A 17100-nucleotide genomic window follows, 5' to 3' on the forward strand; every position below is an offset into this window, starting at 1 on the left:
TGAATACATGTTTGGAGTCCGGTCAGCTCTCCCGAATTACCCCAGGATAGGCCCTTCTCTTGCCAGGAGGTGAGCCACGTGGGGAAGCCAGATCGGAACCCGGGGCCGCTGCCCATTTAGGGTCACGCGACTCGGTGATGTAGAACCACCCCGATTGCCACCCCTTTATGGTCTCCACGAAGGAGCCCTCGAGCCATGTGACGTTGGGCATCTTGCCCACCATGGATCCTCCGCACTCTGCCTGGCGGCCACTCACTACCTTCGGCTTGACGTTGAAGGTCTTCAGCCATAAGCCGAAGTGGGGCTTGATGCGGAGGAAGGCCTCGCAAACGACGATAAACGCCGAGATGTTGAGGATGAAGTTCGGGGCCAGATCGTGGAAATCCAGCCAAAGTAGAACATGAACCCCCGGACAAATGGGTGGAGAGGGAATCCCAGTCCATGGAGGAAGTGGGTAAGGAACACTACCCTCTCATGGGGCCTAGGGGTGGGGATGAGCTGCCCCTCATCTGGGAGCCGGTGTGCGATGTCGTCGGGCAGGTATCCGGCTCTCCTCAGCTTCTTGATGTGTCCCTCCGTGACGGAGGAGACCATCCACCTGCCTCCCACTCCGAACATGGTTGGAGAAGGTCGAGGTGGGAAATGCGGACTTGGGCGCTGGAGCTCGAGTGTGCGAAAGTGGATGAGCAAAGGAGGGAGAAGGCGTGGATGAAAGGGTGAATCCTTATCCCTTTATATGGGCGGCCGAAACTATGCGCCCCCACTATCTTGGTAAAACTCGCTTATCCCCCAAGCGCTGGAATCGATGGCACGGTTGGGTTACCCACGCCCGTATTGATGAGAATCCCATGATAAGGGGACACGATCTCTGCTTTGACAAGACGTGTCAAAAAACCGCCTCGCGTTATGTGCGGGGCTAGTTAAAGGAAACGGTTCGAATAATCACCGGGTCATGGCATAAGGTCGTGTTGCCAAAACAAGTCAGCAAATTAGATTTGTGGAAATATTATTCTCTCTACGGTGGTATGTGGAACTTATTTTGCAGGGTCAGACACTATCCTTGTATTCAAATTCTTCCGTGATGTATTCAGAGGAGGAACCCGCCTTGCAATGCCTAAGACAATACTGCGCGCCGGACTCATCGTCATTGAAGCCTGGTTCAGGGGCTACTGAGGGAGTCCTGGATTAGGGGGTCTCCAGACAGTCGGACTATATTCTTTGGCCGGGCTGTTAGACTATGAAGATACAAGATTGAAAACTTCGTCTCGTGTCCGGATGGGACTCTACTTGGCGTGGAAGGCAAGCTAGGAAATACGGATATGCATATCTCATCCTTTGTAACCGACCTTGTGTAACCCTAACCCTCTCCGGTGTCTATATAAACTGGAGGGTTTTAGTCTGTAGGACAACAGACAATCATACCATAGGATAGCTTCTAAGGTTTAGCCTCTCTGATCTCGTGGTAGATCTACTCTTGTACTACCCATATCATCAATATTAATCAAGCAGGACATAGGGTTTTACCTCCATCAAGAGGGCCCGAACCTGGGTAAAACTTCGTGTCCCCTGCCTCCTGTTACCATCCGCCTAGACGCACAGTTCGGGACCCCCTACCCGAGATCCACCGGTTTTGACACCGATAGCGATGCAAAAGGCTGCGGAGGTAGAAATCAAGAAGGAGCATCAAGTGTTGATGGTTAACAAGAACACTAGTTTCAAGAAAAAGGGCAAAGGGAAGAAGGGTAACTTCAAGAAAAATAGCAAGCAAGTTGCCTTTCCAGGGAAGAAGCCCAAGTCTGGACCTAAGCCTGAAAGTGAGTGCTTCTACTACAAATGGACTGGTCACTGGAAGCAGAACTACCCCAAGTATTTGGCGGATAAGAAGGATGGCAAAGTGAAAGGTATATTTGATATACATGTTATTGATGTGTACCTTACTAATGCTCGTAGTAGTGCCTGGGTATTTGATACTAGTTCTGTTGCTCATATTTGCAACTCAAAACAGGGGCTACAGATTAAACGAAGATTGGCTAAGGACGAGGTGATGATGCGCGTCGGAAATGGTTCCAAGGTCGATGTGATCTCCGTCGGCACGCTACCTCTACATCTACCTTCGGGATTAGTTTTAGACCTGAATAATTGTTATTTGGTGCCAGCGTTGAGCATGAACATTATATCTGGATCTTGTTTGATGCAAGACGGTTATTCATTTAAATAAGAGAATAATGGTTATTCTATTTATATGAGTAATATCTTTTATGGTCATCCACCCTTGATGAGTGGTCTATTTTTGTTGAATCTCGATCGTAGTGATACACATATTCATAATTTTGAAGCCAAAAGATGCAAAGTTAATAATGATAGTGCAACTTATTTGTGGCATTGTCGTTTAGGTCATATTGGTGTAAAGCGCATGAATAAACTCCATGCTAATGGCTTTTGGAATCACTTGATAATGAATCACTTGATACTTGCGAACTATGCCTCATGGGCAAGATGACTAAGACTCCGTTCTCCGGAACAATGGAGTGAGCCACTGACTTATTGGAAATAATACATATTGATGTATGCGGTGAATGTTGAGGCTCGCGGCAGGTATCATTATTTTCTGACCTTCACAGATGATTTGAGCAGATATGGGTATATCTACTTAATGAAACATAAGTCTGAAACATTTGAAAAGTTCAAAGAATTTCAGAGTGAAGTGGAAAATCATCGTAACAAGAAAATAAAGTTTCTATGATCTGATCATGGAGGTGAATATTTGAGTTATGAGTTTGGTCTTCATTTGAAACAATGTGGAATAGTTTCGCAACTCACGCCACCTGGAACACCACAGCGTAATGGTGTGTCCGAACATTGTAACCGTAGTTTATTAGATATGGTGCGATCTATGATGTCTCTTACCGATTTACCATTATTGTTCTGGGGTTATGCTTTAGAGACGGTTGCATTCACGTTAAATAGGGCACCATCTAAATCCGTTGAGACAACACCATATGAACTGTGGTTTCGCAACAAACCTAAGTTGTTGTTTCTTAAAGTTTGGGGCTGCGATGCTTATGTGAAAAAGCTTCAACCTGATAAGCTCGATGTCGGTGTCAAAACCGGTGGATCTCAGGTAGGGGGTCCCGAACTATGTGTCTAGGCGGATGGTAACAGGAGGCAGGGGACACGAAGTTTTACCCAGGTTCGGGCCCTCTTGATGGAGGTAAAACCCTACGTCCTGCTTGATTAATATTGATGATATGGGTAGTACAAGAGTAGATCTACCACGAGATCAGAGAGGCTAAACCCTAGAAGCTAGCCTATGGTATGATTGTAGATGTTATTTTTTTGTGTCCTACGGACTAAAACCCTCCGATTTATATAGACACCGGAGAGGGTTAGGGTTACACAAGGTCGGTTACAAAGGAGGAGATATCCATATCCGTATTGCCTAGCTTGCCTTCCACACCAAGTAGAGTCCTATCCGGACATGAGACGAAGTCTTCAATCTTGTATCTTCATAGTCCAACAGTCCGGCCAAAGGATATAATCCGGCTGTCCGGAGACCCCCTAATCCAGGACTCCCTCAGTAGCCCCTGAACCAGGCTTTCAATGACGATGAGTCTGGCGCGCAGTATTGTCTTCGGCATTGCAAGGCGGGTTCCTCCTCCGAATACCTCACGGAAGAATTTGAATACAAGGATAGTGTCCGACCCTACAAAATAAGTTCCACATACCATCGTAGAGAGAATAATACTTCCACAAATCTAATCTGCTGACACGTCTTGGAAACACGACATTATGTCATGGCCCGGTGATTATTCGAACCATCTCCTTTAACTAGCCCCGCACATAACGCAAGGCAGTTTTTTGACACGTCTTGTCAAAGCAGAGATCGTGTTCCCCTAATTACGGGATTCTCATCAATACGGTTGTGGGTAACCCAACCATATCTAGGACTCCTAGATCATAGGCAAGTCCCAAACGGCTACGGAGAGGACGCTTGATATTCACCCTCTTTATAAAGGGACAAGGCTTTTACTCTTTCCCTCCCGTGCTCAATCGAATCCTTCCCCGCCTCGAGTTCTAACACCCAAAGCCCAGGTCAGGTGCTCCGGACCTTCAATCATGTCCGGATCTAGCCTTCAAGGCCGGTGGATGCCCTCCTTCATTACAGAAGAAGATATCAAGAAGTTGAGGGAGGCCAGATACCTGACCATCGAGGTTTCGCATCGGCTGCCTGCCCGAGGGCAGGTCGTCCCTACTCCTGAACCCAACGAAGACGTCGTGTTCATCTCCCACTTCCTCCGAGGTCTAGGCCTCACTCTTGATCCCTTCGTTAGGGGGCTGATGTTTTATTACGGGCTAGATTTCCACGATCTAGCCCCGGACTCCCTTCTCCACATCTCGGCATTTATTGTCATATGTGGGGCCTTCCTCCGCATTACCCCTCACTTCAGCCTGTGGCTCAAGACCTTTGACGTGAAGCCGAAGATGATCGAGGGGCAGCATGTAGTGTGCGGAGGTGCATTAATAAGCAAGATTTCTGGAGCTCCATGGCCAAAAGGTTCTACTACAGAGGTGTCCGGATTATGGCAACGGGAGTGGTTTTACATCACAGCTCCCAGAAGTGCCAAGTGGGCGACTGCCCCTGCTTTCCGCTCAGGCCCTCCACCACAACTGATGTCATGGATTAGCAGAGGGCTGAGCTAGGGCCCAGCCAAGGACGTGCCTGTACTGCAAAGCCGCATTAAAAATCTCTTCGAAGGAGATTTCAGTTTGATTATGGTAATGCAAGTCATGCTGGTTCGACGAATCCAGCCATGCAAACGCCGGCCTCTTCGCATGTGGGAGTTTAACCCAGAAGGACCGCGCGTTATTCAGAATTTCCTCGGCCTGACGCATGAGGAGATGTATCGATCATTTTCGGACCCCAGATAGAGTGTTCGGATACTACCGAGGACGTGGGCCTGAGCAGCAACCGCACCGCCGACCAAGTAAGTTATCCTCTAGACGAACACACCGTCTTTCATTTATCATGACGTAATTCTGAGAAATCGCTCTTTGACCAGGACTGGATAACAAAGGCGAAGATGATTCGGTGTTCAGCCCCCCTTCCTGAGGGTTTGGAAAATCCGGTACTGGAAAAGATGCTCGAACTAGCACCTTGCCCGGAGCCCTCAAAGGAAGACAAAGGGGGGAATAATGAGGGCGAGAGCGGGCTTCCACCGCTACCTATTCCGACCGAGGGAACGAGCGCCTCCGTGAGGGAGGATAACCGAGGGGAGGAATCTGACATTCTCTCACCCCGAGGAAGGAAGAGGACTTCCTCTGAAGATCCGGAAACCAAGGTTTCTAAGCAGGAGAAGAAATCTCCACCAGAGGGTCCTGCCTTGGAGGGTTCTCTTGCTGCACAAAGTCCGTGTAGGGATCAGCCCTCTAACGAGCTGTAGGCAATTAAAAAGTACTTTAATAGTGAACATATATTACCTTACCTCTGAGGAAAATAACCAAGTATTTATCTTGCAGTTCGGATCTTAGCCCTTCTCAACAGAGCTCGTCTTCGGGGGATCTTCTTCTGGAGATGATGGAGAGCGAAACGCCTCCCCCGGACTCCTCCGCTCAAGAGGCGGGCGACCTTGAAGTGTCGTCACGGAGGGCCTCTCCGGATCCTGTGAGGCTAGAAGATAATCCTATAGTCACCCGAAGTCCCCAGCGTCCGGCTCTCGGAGAGAGCAAACAGAAGAGTCCGGCACCGTCTGGTATGCCATCGGACGTACTGAGAGAGCTGTTGGAGCGAGCGGCCATCCCAGAAGAACACCGTACATTGATGGGTACGGTGATGGAAAGGATTTCATCCGCCGAAAGCGGGTTGCATGATGCCTTTATGAGTCTAGTGACGGGCTTTGAGGTACGTAAAATGATGTACATTTGTGATGGTACCGCACATTTTTAGGTGTGCCCTGTGTAGATAGTAGCCCCTGAGACTCTGGTTGTCGCCGAGAACGGCGGCAAACAGAGGATCGTAGTCCCAGGTAATAATCATACCGCTTTAATGTGCAGGTAGTGGGAGCTCCGGTGGCTAGCCGGACTCATGAGTTTGCCGAACTGAAGCGGCAACTAGATGCGGCGGATGCCGACATCGAGCTTGTTAACAAGAGGCTTGACGAGGCACAGGGTAAGTGGTATTTTCTGGTGAATGCCACATAGTAAGAGCAGCATGATGCCAGTATCTTTAATATGTTGTGACTGCAGATGGGGCTGCCACCATGGAAACCCTGCGGGCAGAACTTGCCCGAGCCAAAGAACAAGCAAGGATTAGTAATGCGGCTGCTGTGAAGGCGGCCGAAGAGTTGAAAACCGAGAAGGCTGCGCATTGCGAGAGCAAAGAGAAGATGGCCAAGATGGCCGTAAAGTTAAAAGACACTGCCGGTCATTGCCAGTTCCTTGAAAAACAAAACCGAGCAAAGGCAACGGACCTTGAAAAGGCCACGATGGCGAACAAAGACACCCACTCTGCTATGAGAGCGAAGAAGGAGGAGTTGCGTGAAGCCGGGGATATTGCGGCTGGGAAGCCCTTTATGCCGCGGAGGAAGTTCGAAGATCCACGGTATGCCCCTCTGGATCGGCTGTGGAGTTCGGCAGACGCATACATGGACTTGGCGGCGAGCGCTGTCGATGCGGCCAAATACTTCCAAGATCAAACAGATCGTGAAGTGGACAAGCTGTTCTGGTCGCAATTTAACGTTCCAGAGCATCCGCTTCCATTGACTGATCAGCTAGCCGAATGGGCCGAACTCAATAGGTTGTCCGGACTCACCATGAGGTCTGTCGTGGATCAGCTGTGGCCGGAAAAGCCGAAGCCGAACAACTATTTCAGCTTAGTACAACAGTTCCTTGGTGCGGTGCCGCGCATCAATGCGATGAAGAGGTCGGCGTGCATAGAAGGCTCGTGGATGGCCCTTGCCCATGTTAAAGCATACTGGGCGGAGATGGATGCTACCACTGTTGCGGCGCAGGGTTCGTCCATAGGCCGAGTGGCTACCGAGCACTATTTCAAAGAGGTTCTCGAGGGTGCTCGTTTGATAGAGGCCCAGTGCTCGAAGAATATTATGTTTGAGTGACATGTATTCCCATTGTAAACACAATGTTTTTATGAAATTTATTAAGGCTGTGTTTATACTTTTGCCTGAAAGTAATATGATGCCTCTTGTGCAGCCGTTTATGTATACATGTGTATAACCTGAAAGATTGCAGTCGTCGGCTTCAGCCCCCATGCATAGAATGCGGGGGTGTTCGCAGAAGACGCGTGTTGACACTTAACCCAACGTCTTGGTCCTATTAAGGAGGTGATAGCGTAGCGAACGAGGCAACCGGACTATAATGCTTTAACACTTTCACTTAGCCATAGGAGTTTGACGGTAGGGCTACTATATAGCCCCTGGTGGCTCCGCACTCTCCTAAATACGGGATGCGTACATGCCTGACCGGGAAATGGCCCTTCGTTAAGGCGGACAAATTCTAACATTCCGATAGGTCATCGAGTGGTTGACCAGTCTCACGCTATATCATGACAGTCAGTTTTCGGCTTTGTCTACTGAGGTGCTCGTCCGGATGACCCGGGGCACAATCGCAGTAGTTCTCCTAGTGCTACCTTAGCCGATAGAGCGGAACATAAGGTACCAAAACATAGGAGCCAGGCAAACCCAACATTTGACCAAAGACATGATTCGGAGCTGATGCATATAGGGCCAAACTCGCGACGCCGAACACTCCCTAAGGTATTCGGTCTTTATGGTATGAACCGGGCCTAATCAGTGCCCTTGTAAGAAGCCCCTGGTGTTCAGGTATGTGCATTATTCTGATGTGGCCACATGCCAAGACGCCAGCATCCTTCTCAATTGTACTGAGAATCTGAGGGATGTGTATCAACAAGAGACAGTAAAAAAGGTTGACGCAGGGTCTTAATCTAAAAAGAATCCTTGGAATGGGTCCCTGCTGCACGTCTGCGCCTGTGTCTCTGTTGTGCCGTATCCTGGACGGGTGTAGCACGGTGGTCATTTGTAAAAGAGAGGAACTTAGGTGAAAAGTTGTCGTGCAAAAAGGTAGGTTGAACAACGTATAATTCAAGATGAGTAAAAATTGCCACTTGTCTGCGCGCGTTGAGCCCCTTGTATTTGTGATAGGGGTGTGGCCATCTAACCTGTACGAATTACATACAGCTGCGCCGGACTCATCTAACTGTGTCTGTGGTCTTGACAACATATCGAATACTTTAGTTGGTGAGGCCGTTTTAGTGTGCGGCTGCCCAGGCAGCCGCATTCTCTTCGGCGCGCAGGGATCGCTCCATATTTCCATTTGCTGCAATGATGCCACGTGGACCGGGCATCTTAACCGTAGTGCAGTATTGCGTTAAAGCGAGCGAAAGCTTCGCGTCCAAGTAGTGCTTGATAGCCACTTTGGAACGGAGCAATGTGGAAGGTTAAATTTTCACGACGGAAGTTATCGAGGAAGCCGAATATAACTTCTGGTAGTAGGGAGCCCGTGTAGTGAGCCCCTGGGCCTGGCGTTACTCCTTTAAAGGTAGTACTGCTGTGGCGAATTTTCGTTGGGTCTATCTCCATTTTGCGGATTGTGTCCTGATATATCAGGTTTAGCCTGCTGCCACCGTCCATCAGGACTCGTGTGAAATGGTATCCGTCAATTATTGGGTCTAATACCAAGGTAGCCCATCCTATATGCCGGATATTTGCTGAGTAATCCCGATGGTCAAAGGTGATCGGTTGAGCCGACCAATGGCAGGACTCCGCGGTGATAGGCCCTTGGGCATATTTCTCTGGGAGTGCCGCTTTATTTCTCCCCTTGATTATGTGTAACACGTTTACTGTTTTGACTTCTGGTGGAAATTTCTTTTGTTCCCCAGTGTCTTTCTTGAGAGGCTCATCCTCGTCTTTGCTTGGTGTATCCTCCCCCTTGTGTACGGCGTTCAGCTTGCTGGACTGCTTGAAGACCCAACATTCTCTATGGGTATGATTAGAGGGTTTACCAGGGGTGCTATGGATCTGACATATTTGGTCCAGAATTTTGTTCAGGCTAGACAGTTCATCCCTGGCGCCTCTGGGGGGCGCTTTTGCTGACCTGGCCGAGAGCTTCTGAATCCGGCGTTTACTGCCGTGCTCTTCGGGCTGTCTTCTTTATTCGGGTGCTCATTATTTTTGCTGCGTCGTGATTTCCCGTTTTCATCTCTAACTTCGGATGTACTTGGGTCGCTAGTGCTGCATCTGGCTAGCCAGTTGTCCTCACCCGCGAAAAAGCGGGTCATGAGGCTTGTTAATGCTGCCATTGTTCTCGGCTTTTCTTGGCCGAGGTGTCTGGCAAGCCATTCGTCGCGGACGCTATGCTTAAAAGCTGCCAAGGCTTCGGCGTCCGGACAGTCGACTATTTGGTTCTTTTTAGTAAGAAACCTGTACCAAAGTTTTCGGGCTGACTCTCCAGGCTGTTGAGTTATATGACTCAAATCGTCCGCATCCGGAGGTCGGACATAAGTCCCTTGAAAGTTTGCCCGAAAAGCATCTTCGAGCTCTTCCCAGCTTCCGATGGAGTTTTTGGGGAGGCTTTTAAGCCAGTGCCGAGCTGGCCCTTTGAGCTTGAGGGGTAAGTACTTGATGGCATGGAGATCATCTCCTTGAGCCATATGGATATGGAGGATATAGTCCTCGATCCAGACCCCAGGGTCTGTTGTTCCGTCGTATGCCTCTATGTTTACGGGTTTGAATCCCTCTGGAAATTCATGGTCCAGCACCTCATTGGTGAAACATAGGGGGTGTGCGGCACCCCTGTATCTGGGTGTACCGCGTTCTTCGGATGTTTGTTGTGTTGCATCATATGCTGGAGTGCGCTTGCATGGTCCATAGATGGATCTGGTTGCGCCGTCCTTTTGATGCGAGCCCTGGCGTGGATCGCGTATTGGCTTATGTGCGGCGTTGTTTGTCGTTCTATGTTGGCCGTGAGGTCGTCTATCCGGCCAGGTGACCGTTTTAATTTTTGGTTGCGGGGGATCTAAGGCCTCCTCATCGAATTCAGGTAGCAACTTCCACTTCGGGTAGCTCTTGGTGGGGCAATTACCGCCGTGCTTCGCTGCTGTATTGAGTACTTTACTCCATCTGATTCTAAGTGTGTCTTATGCAGCCTTGAGCCTTTGCTTCTGCTTTTTTAGACTCCTCGCGGTGGCAACGAGCCTTTGACGGGCATTCTATTGCTCCGGGTGTCTGTCCGGTGTGATGTCATCCGGACTGTTATCTTTGACAGAATCGGGTTGTTTGGTTTGATTCTTCGTGTTGCCGTGGTCCGGAGATGGTTCACCCTGCTCTAATGCTGGTCTGTATGATCGTTGTTTCTGACGAGGCGGGATTTGGAGCGGCGCTTATGCCGCCGCTTTGACTGCTTCTCGAGGGGACAATCCTTCATTGCGTCCTTCTGTTCCTCGTGGTCGTTTTCTTTTGGTGTTTCCACCATGTATACGTCATGTGATGAAGTGGGCGTCCAGTGCCCTGTGGGCAGTGGTTCCTGTTCGTCTCCTGCATCGTCGTCCATACCGTCGATGTCTTCGGAGTCAAAGTCGAGCATGTCGGTTAGGTCATCGATAGTGGCTACTAAGTGGGTGGTGGGTGGGCGGTGAATTTTGACGCCATCCGCATCTCAATCCTGCCGGACATAGTTCGGCCAGGATTCTACTGACAAGGAGAGAGACCTCAATGAGTTCAGTATGTCGCCAAGGGGCGAGTGCTGAAAAATATCCGCGGAGGTAAACTCCATGATCGGCGCCCAATTGGATTCAATAGGGACGGGCGCAGGCGGTTCGGAGTCCGTGGCCGGAGAGAGATCCGGCAGTTTGTCAATGCGGCTCTCGTGCAGAGTAAGGTTGATGTTCGGCTCGATCACCGATGAGGGTAAGGCCTCCGTGGTGGGGTCCATCCACCCGTCCATGGACGGTGCAATTGCCTCCGAATTGAGGGTCGGAGCGGCTGTCGGTGCGATCTCCTGAACACTGTCGGATGGTAGAGCTAAATCGTACTCATCATGACTGCGTGACGCACAAGGCAGAGGCTCGAATCCGTCGAAGATCAAGTCTCCATGGACATCGGCGTGTAGTTCAAGCTTCCAAACCTGACCTGATGGCCAGGGTCGTAGCTTGCAATCTGCTCCAGATGGCCAAGCGAATTGGCCCGCAGTGCAAAGCCGCCGAATACAAAAATCTGTCCGGGGAGAAAAGTCTCACCCTGGACTGCATCGCTAACGATGATAGAAGGAGCCATCGAGCCTAACGGCGACGACACAGAGGAACTCTCAATGAAAGCACCAATGTCGGTGTCAAAACCGGCAGATCTCGGGTAGGGGGTCCCGAACTGTGCGTCTAGGCGGATGGTAACAGGAGGCAGGGGACACGAAGTTTTACCCAGGTTCGGGCCCTCTTGATGGAGGTAAAACCCTACATCCTGCTTGATTAATATTCATGATATGGGTAGTACAAGAGTAGATCTACCACGAGATCAGAGAGGCTAAACCCTAGAAGCTAGCCTATGGTATGATTGTAGATGTTATGGTTGTTGTGTCCTACGGACTAAAACCCTCCGGTATATATAGACACCGGAGAGGGTTAGGGTTACACAAGGTCGGTTACAAAGGAGGAGATATCCATATCCGTATTGCCTAGCTTGCCTTCCATGCCAAGTAGAGTCCCATCCAGACACGAGACGAAGTCTTCAATCTTGTATCTTCATAGTCCAACAGTCCGGCCAAAGGATATAATCCGGCTATCCGGAGACCCCCTAATCCAGGACTCCCTCACTCGAACCCAAATCGGAGAAATGCGTCTTCATAGGATACCCAAAGGAAACTGTTGGGTACACCTTCTATCACAGATCCGAAGGCAAGATATTCGTTGCTAAGAATGGATCCTTTCTAGAGAAGGAGTTTCTCTCAAAATAAGTGAGTGGGAGGAAAGTAGAACTTGAAGAGGTAATTGTATCTTCTCCTGAATTGGAAAGTAGTTCATCACAGAAATCAGTTCCAGTGATTCCTACACCAATTATTGAGGAAGCTAATTATGATGATCATGAAACTTCAGATCAAATTACTACCGAACCTCGTAGGTCTACCAGAGTACGATCCACACCAGAGTGGTACGGTAATCCTGTTCTGGAGGTCATGTTACTAGACCATGACAAACCTACGAACTATGAGGAAGCGATGATGAGCCCAGATTCTGTGAAGTGGCTTGAGGCCATGAAATCTGAGATGGGATCCATGTATGAGAACAAAGTGTGGACTTTGATTGACTTGCACGATGATCGGCAAGCCATAGAGAATAAATGGATCTTCAAAAAGAAGACTGACGCTGACGGTAATGTTACTGTCTACAAAGCTCGATGTGTTGCGAAAGGTTTTCGACAAGTTCAAGGAGATGACTACGATGAGACCTTCTCACCCTTAGCGATGCTTAAGTCTCTCCGAATCATGTTAGCAATTGTCGTATTCTATGATTATGAAATTTAGCAAATGGATGTCAAAACTGCATTCCTTAATGGGTATCTTAAAGAAGAGTTGTATATGATGCAACCATAAGGTTTTTTCGATCCTAAAGGTGCTAACAAAGTGTGCAAGCTCCAGCGATCCATTTATGGACTGGTACAAGCCTCTTGGAGTTGGGATATATGCTTTGATAGTGTGATCAAAGCATATGGTTTTATATAGACTTTTGGAGAACCTGTATTTATAAGAATGTGTGTGGGAGCTCTGTAGCATTTCTAATATTATATGTGGATGACATATTGTTGATTGGAAATAATATAGAATTTCCGGATAGCATAAAAGGATACTTGAATAAGAATTTTTCAATGAAAGACATTGGTGAAGCTGCTTATATATTGGGCATCAAGATCTATAGAGATAGATCAAGACGCTCAATTGGACTTTCACAAAGCACATACCTTGATAAAGTTTTGAAGAAGTTCAAAATGGATCAGTCAAAGAAAGGGTTCTTGCATGTGTTACAAGGTGTGAAGTTGAGTCAGACTCAATGCCCGACCACTGCAGAAGATAGAGAGAAAATGAAAGTCATTCCCTATGCCTCAACCATGGGTTCTATCATGTATGCAATGCTGTGTACCAGACCTGATGTGTGCCTTGCTATAAGTTTAGCAGGGAGGTACCAAAGTAATCCATGAGTGGATCACTGGAAAGCGGTCAAGAACATCCTGAAATACCTGAAAAGGGCTAAGGATATGTTTCTCGTTTATGGAGGTGACAAAGAGCTTGTCGTAAATGGTTAGCTTTGACACTCATCCAGATGAGTCAAAGCCGCAAACCGGATACATATTTATATTGAATGGTGGAGCTGTAAGTTGGTGCAGTTCCAAGAAAAGCGTTGTGGCGGGATCTACGTGTGAAGCAGAGTACATAGCTGCTTCGGAAGCAGCAAATGAAGGAGTCTGGATGAATGAGTTCATATCCGATCTGGGTGTAATACCTAGTGCATTGGATCCAGTGAAAATATTTTGTGACAATACTGGAGCAATTGCCTTGGTGAAGGAATCCTGATTTCACAAGAGAGCCAAACATATCAAGAGACACTTCAATCCATCCGCGATCAAGTCAAGGAGGGAGACATAGAGATTTGCAAAATACATATAGATCTGAATGTCGCAGACCCGTTGACTAACCTCTTCCACGAGCAAAACAAGATCAGCACCCAGACTCCATGGGTGTTAGAATCATTACTATGTAATCTATATTATTCACTCTAATGCAAGTGGGAGACTGAAGGAAATATGCCCTAGAGGCAATAATAAAGTTGTTACTTATATTTCCTTATGTCATGATAAATGTTTCCTGAACATAGATATGTATTGTCATTTGATGAACGGGATCACATCATTAGAGAATGATGTGATGGACAAGACCCATTCGTTAGCTTAGCATAATGATCGTTAAGTTTTATTGCTATTGCTTTCTTAATGACTTATACATATTCCTCTGACTATGACATTATGCAACTCCCGAATACCGGAGGAACACCTTCTGTGCTATCAAACGTCACAACGTAACTGGGTGATTATAAAGATGCTCTACATGTGTCTCCGAAGGTGTTTGTTGGGTTGGCATAGATCAAGATTAGGATTTGTCACTCCGAGTATCGGAGAGGTATCTCTGGGCCCTCTCAGTAATGCACATCACTATAAGCCTTGCAAGCAATGTGACTAATGAGTTAGTTGCGGGATGATGTATTACGGAACGAGTAAAGAGACTTTCCGGTAACGAGATTGAACTAGGTATGATGATACCGACGATCGAATCTCGGGCAAGTAACATACCGATGACAAAGGGAATAATGTATGTTGTTATTGTGGTTTGACCGATAAAGATCTTTGTAGAATATGTAGGAACCAATATGAGCATCCAGGTTCCGCTATTGGTTATTGACCAGAGATGTGTCTCGGTCATGTCTACATAGTTCTCGAACCCGTAGGGTCCGCACGCTTAACGTTCGATGACGATTTGTATTATGAGTTATGTGTTTTTGGTGACCGAAGTTTGTTCAGAGTCCCGGATGATATCACGGACATGACGAGGAGTCTCAAAATGGTCGAGAGGTAAAGTTTGATATATTGTAAGGTAGTATTCGGACACCGGAAGGGTTTCAGAGTGTATCGGGTACATACCGGAGTACCGGAGGGGTTACCGGAACCCCCTGATGGAAGATATGGGCCATATGTAGGAGGGAGGCTAATCGGCACACAAAGGGATGCTGCGCCTCCCACAAGGGAGGAGGCCAAATTGGTTTAGGGAAGGGGGCACCACCCCCTTTCCTTCTCCTACTCCCTCTACTTTCTTTTCCCTCCGGTGAAGAAAGGGAAAAGGGGGGAGGGGCCGAAACCTACTTGGACTAGGAGTCTTAGTAGGACTCCCCCATGGCGCACCCCTCTTGGCTGGCCACCCCTCCTCCCCTCCTTTATATACGGAGGCGGGGGGCACCCTAAAGGCACACCAATAGTTCTCTTAGCCGTGTGCGGTGCCCCCCTCCATAGTTTAATCCTCCGGTCATAGTGTCGTAGTGCTTAGGCGAAGCCCTGCACGGATCACATTACCATCACTTTCACCACGCCGTCGTGCTGATGAAACTCTCCCTCGACCCTCTCCTGGATCAAGAGTTCGAGGGACGTCATCGAGCTGAACGTGTGCTGAACTCGAAGGTGTCGTACGTTTGGTACTAAGATCGGTTGGATCATGAAGACGTTCGACAACATCAACCATGTTAACCTAACACTTCTGCTTTCGGTCTACGAGGGTATCATATGTCTCCAACGTATCTATACTTTTTGATTGTTCCATGCTATTATATTATCAACCTTGGATGTTTTATATGCCTTTATATGATATTTTATATGATTTTTGGGACTAACCTATTAACCTAGAGCCCAGTGCCAGTTTCTGTTTTTACCTTGTTTTAGAGTATCGCAGAAAAGGAAAATCAAATGGAGTCCAATTGACCTGAAACTTCATGGAACTTATTTTTGGAAGGAAAGCAACACGGGAGACATGGAGTCCACGTCAAGAAAGCAACGAGGAAGCCACGAGGCAGGGGGGCGCGCCCACCCCCCTGGGCGCGCCCTCCACCCTCGTGGGCCCCTCGTGGCTCCCCTGACGTACCCCTTCCTCCTATATATCCCCATATACCCTAAAATGATCGGGGAGCACAATAGATCAGGAGTTCCGCCGCCAGAAGCCTCTGTAGCCACCGAAAACCAATCTAGACCCGTTTCGGCACCCTGCCGAAGGGGGCAATCCCTCTCCGGTGGCTATCTTCATCATCCCGGTGCTCTCCATGACGAGGAGGGAGTAGTTCTCCCTCGTGGCTGAGGGTATGTACTAGTAGCTATGTGTTTGATCTCTGTCTCTCTCTCTTGTTCTTGAGGTGATACGATCTTGCTGTATCGTGAGCTTTGCTATTATATTTGGATCCTATGATGTTTCTCCTCCCCCTCTCTCTCTTGTAATGGATTGAGTTTCCCCTTTGAAGTTATCTTATCGGATTGAGTCTTTAAAGATTTGAGAACACTTGATGTATGTCTTGCCGTGCGTATCTGTGGTGACAATGGGATACCACGTGATTCACTTGATGTATGTTTTGGTGATCAACTTGCGGGTTCCTCCCATGAACCTATGCATAGAGGTTGGCACACGTTTTCATCGTGATTCTCCGGTAGAAACTTTGGGGCACTCTTTGAGGTTCTATGTGTTGGTTGAATAGATGAATCTGAGATTGTGTGATGCATATCATATAATCATACCCACGGATACTTGAGGTGACATTGGAGTATCTATGTGACATTAGGGTTTTGGTTGATTTGTGTATTAAGGTGTTATTCTAGTATGAACTCTAGGGATGTTTGTGACACCTATAGGAATAGCCCAACGGATTGATTGGAAAGAATAACTTTGAGGTGGTTTCGTACCCTACCATAAGCTCTTCGTTTGTTCTCCGCTATTAGTGACTTTGGAGTGGCTCTTTGTTGCATGTTGAGGGATAGTTATGTGATCCAATTATGTTATTATTGTTGAAGGAACTTGCACTAGCGAAAGTATGAACCCTAGGCCTTGTTTCAACACATTGCATTGCTGTTTATGCTCATTTTATCATTATTTACCTTGCTGTTTTTATATTTTCAGATTACAAAAACCTTTATCTACTATCCATATACCACTTGTATCACCATCTCTTGGCCGAACTAGTGCATCTATACAATTTACCATTGTATTGGGTGTGTTGGGGACACAAGAGACTCTTTGTTATTTGGTTGCAGGGTTGCTTGAGAGAGACCATCATCATCCTATGCCTCCTACGGATTGATAAACCTTAGGTCATCCACTTGAGGGAAATTTTCTACTGTCCTACAAACATCTGCACTTGGAGGCCCAACAACGTCTACAAGAAGAAGGTTGTGTTGTAGACATCAAGCTCTTTTCTGGCGCCGTTGCCGGGGAGGTGAGTGCTTGAAGGTATATCTTTAGATCTTGCAATCGAATCTTTTTGTTTCTTGTTTTAGCACTAGT

This window comes from Triticum dicoccoides, chromosome 3A (genome assembly GCF_002162155.2).
Source record: "Triticum dicoccoides isolate Atlit2015 ecotype Zavitan chromosome 3A, WEW_v2.0, whole genome shotgun sequence".
NCBI lineage: Eukaryota > Viridiplantae > Streptophyta > Magnoliopsida > Poales > Poaceae > Triticum > Triticum dicoccoides.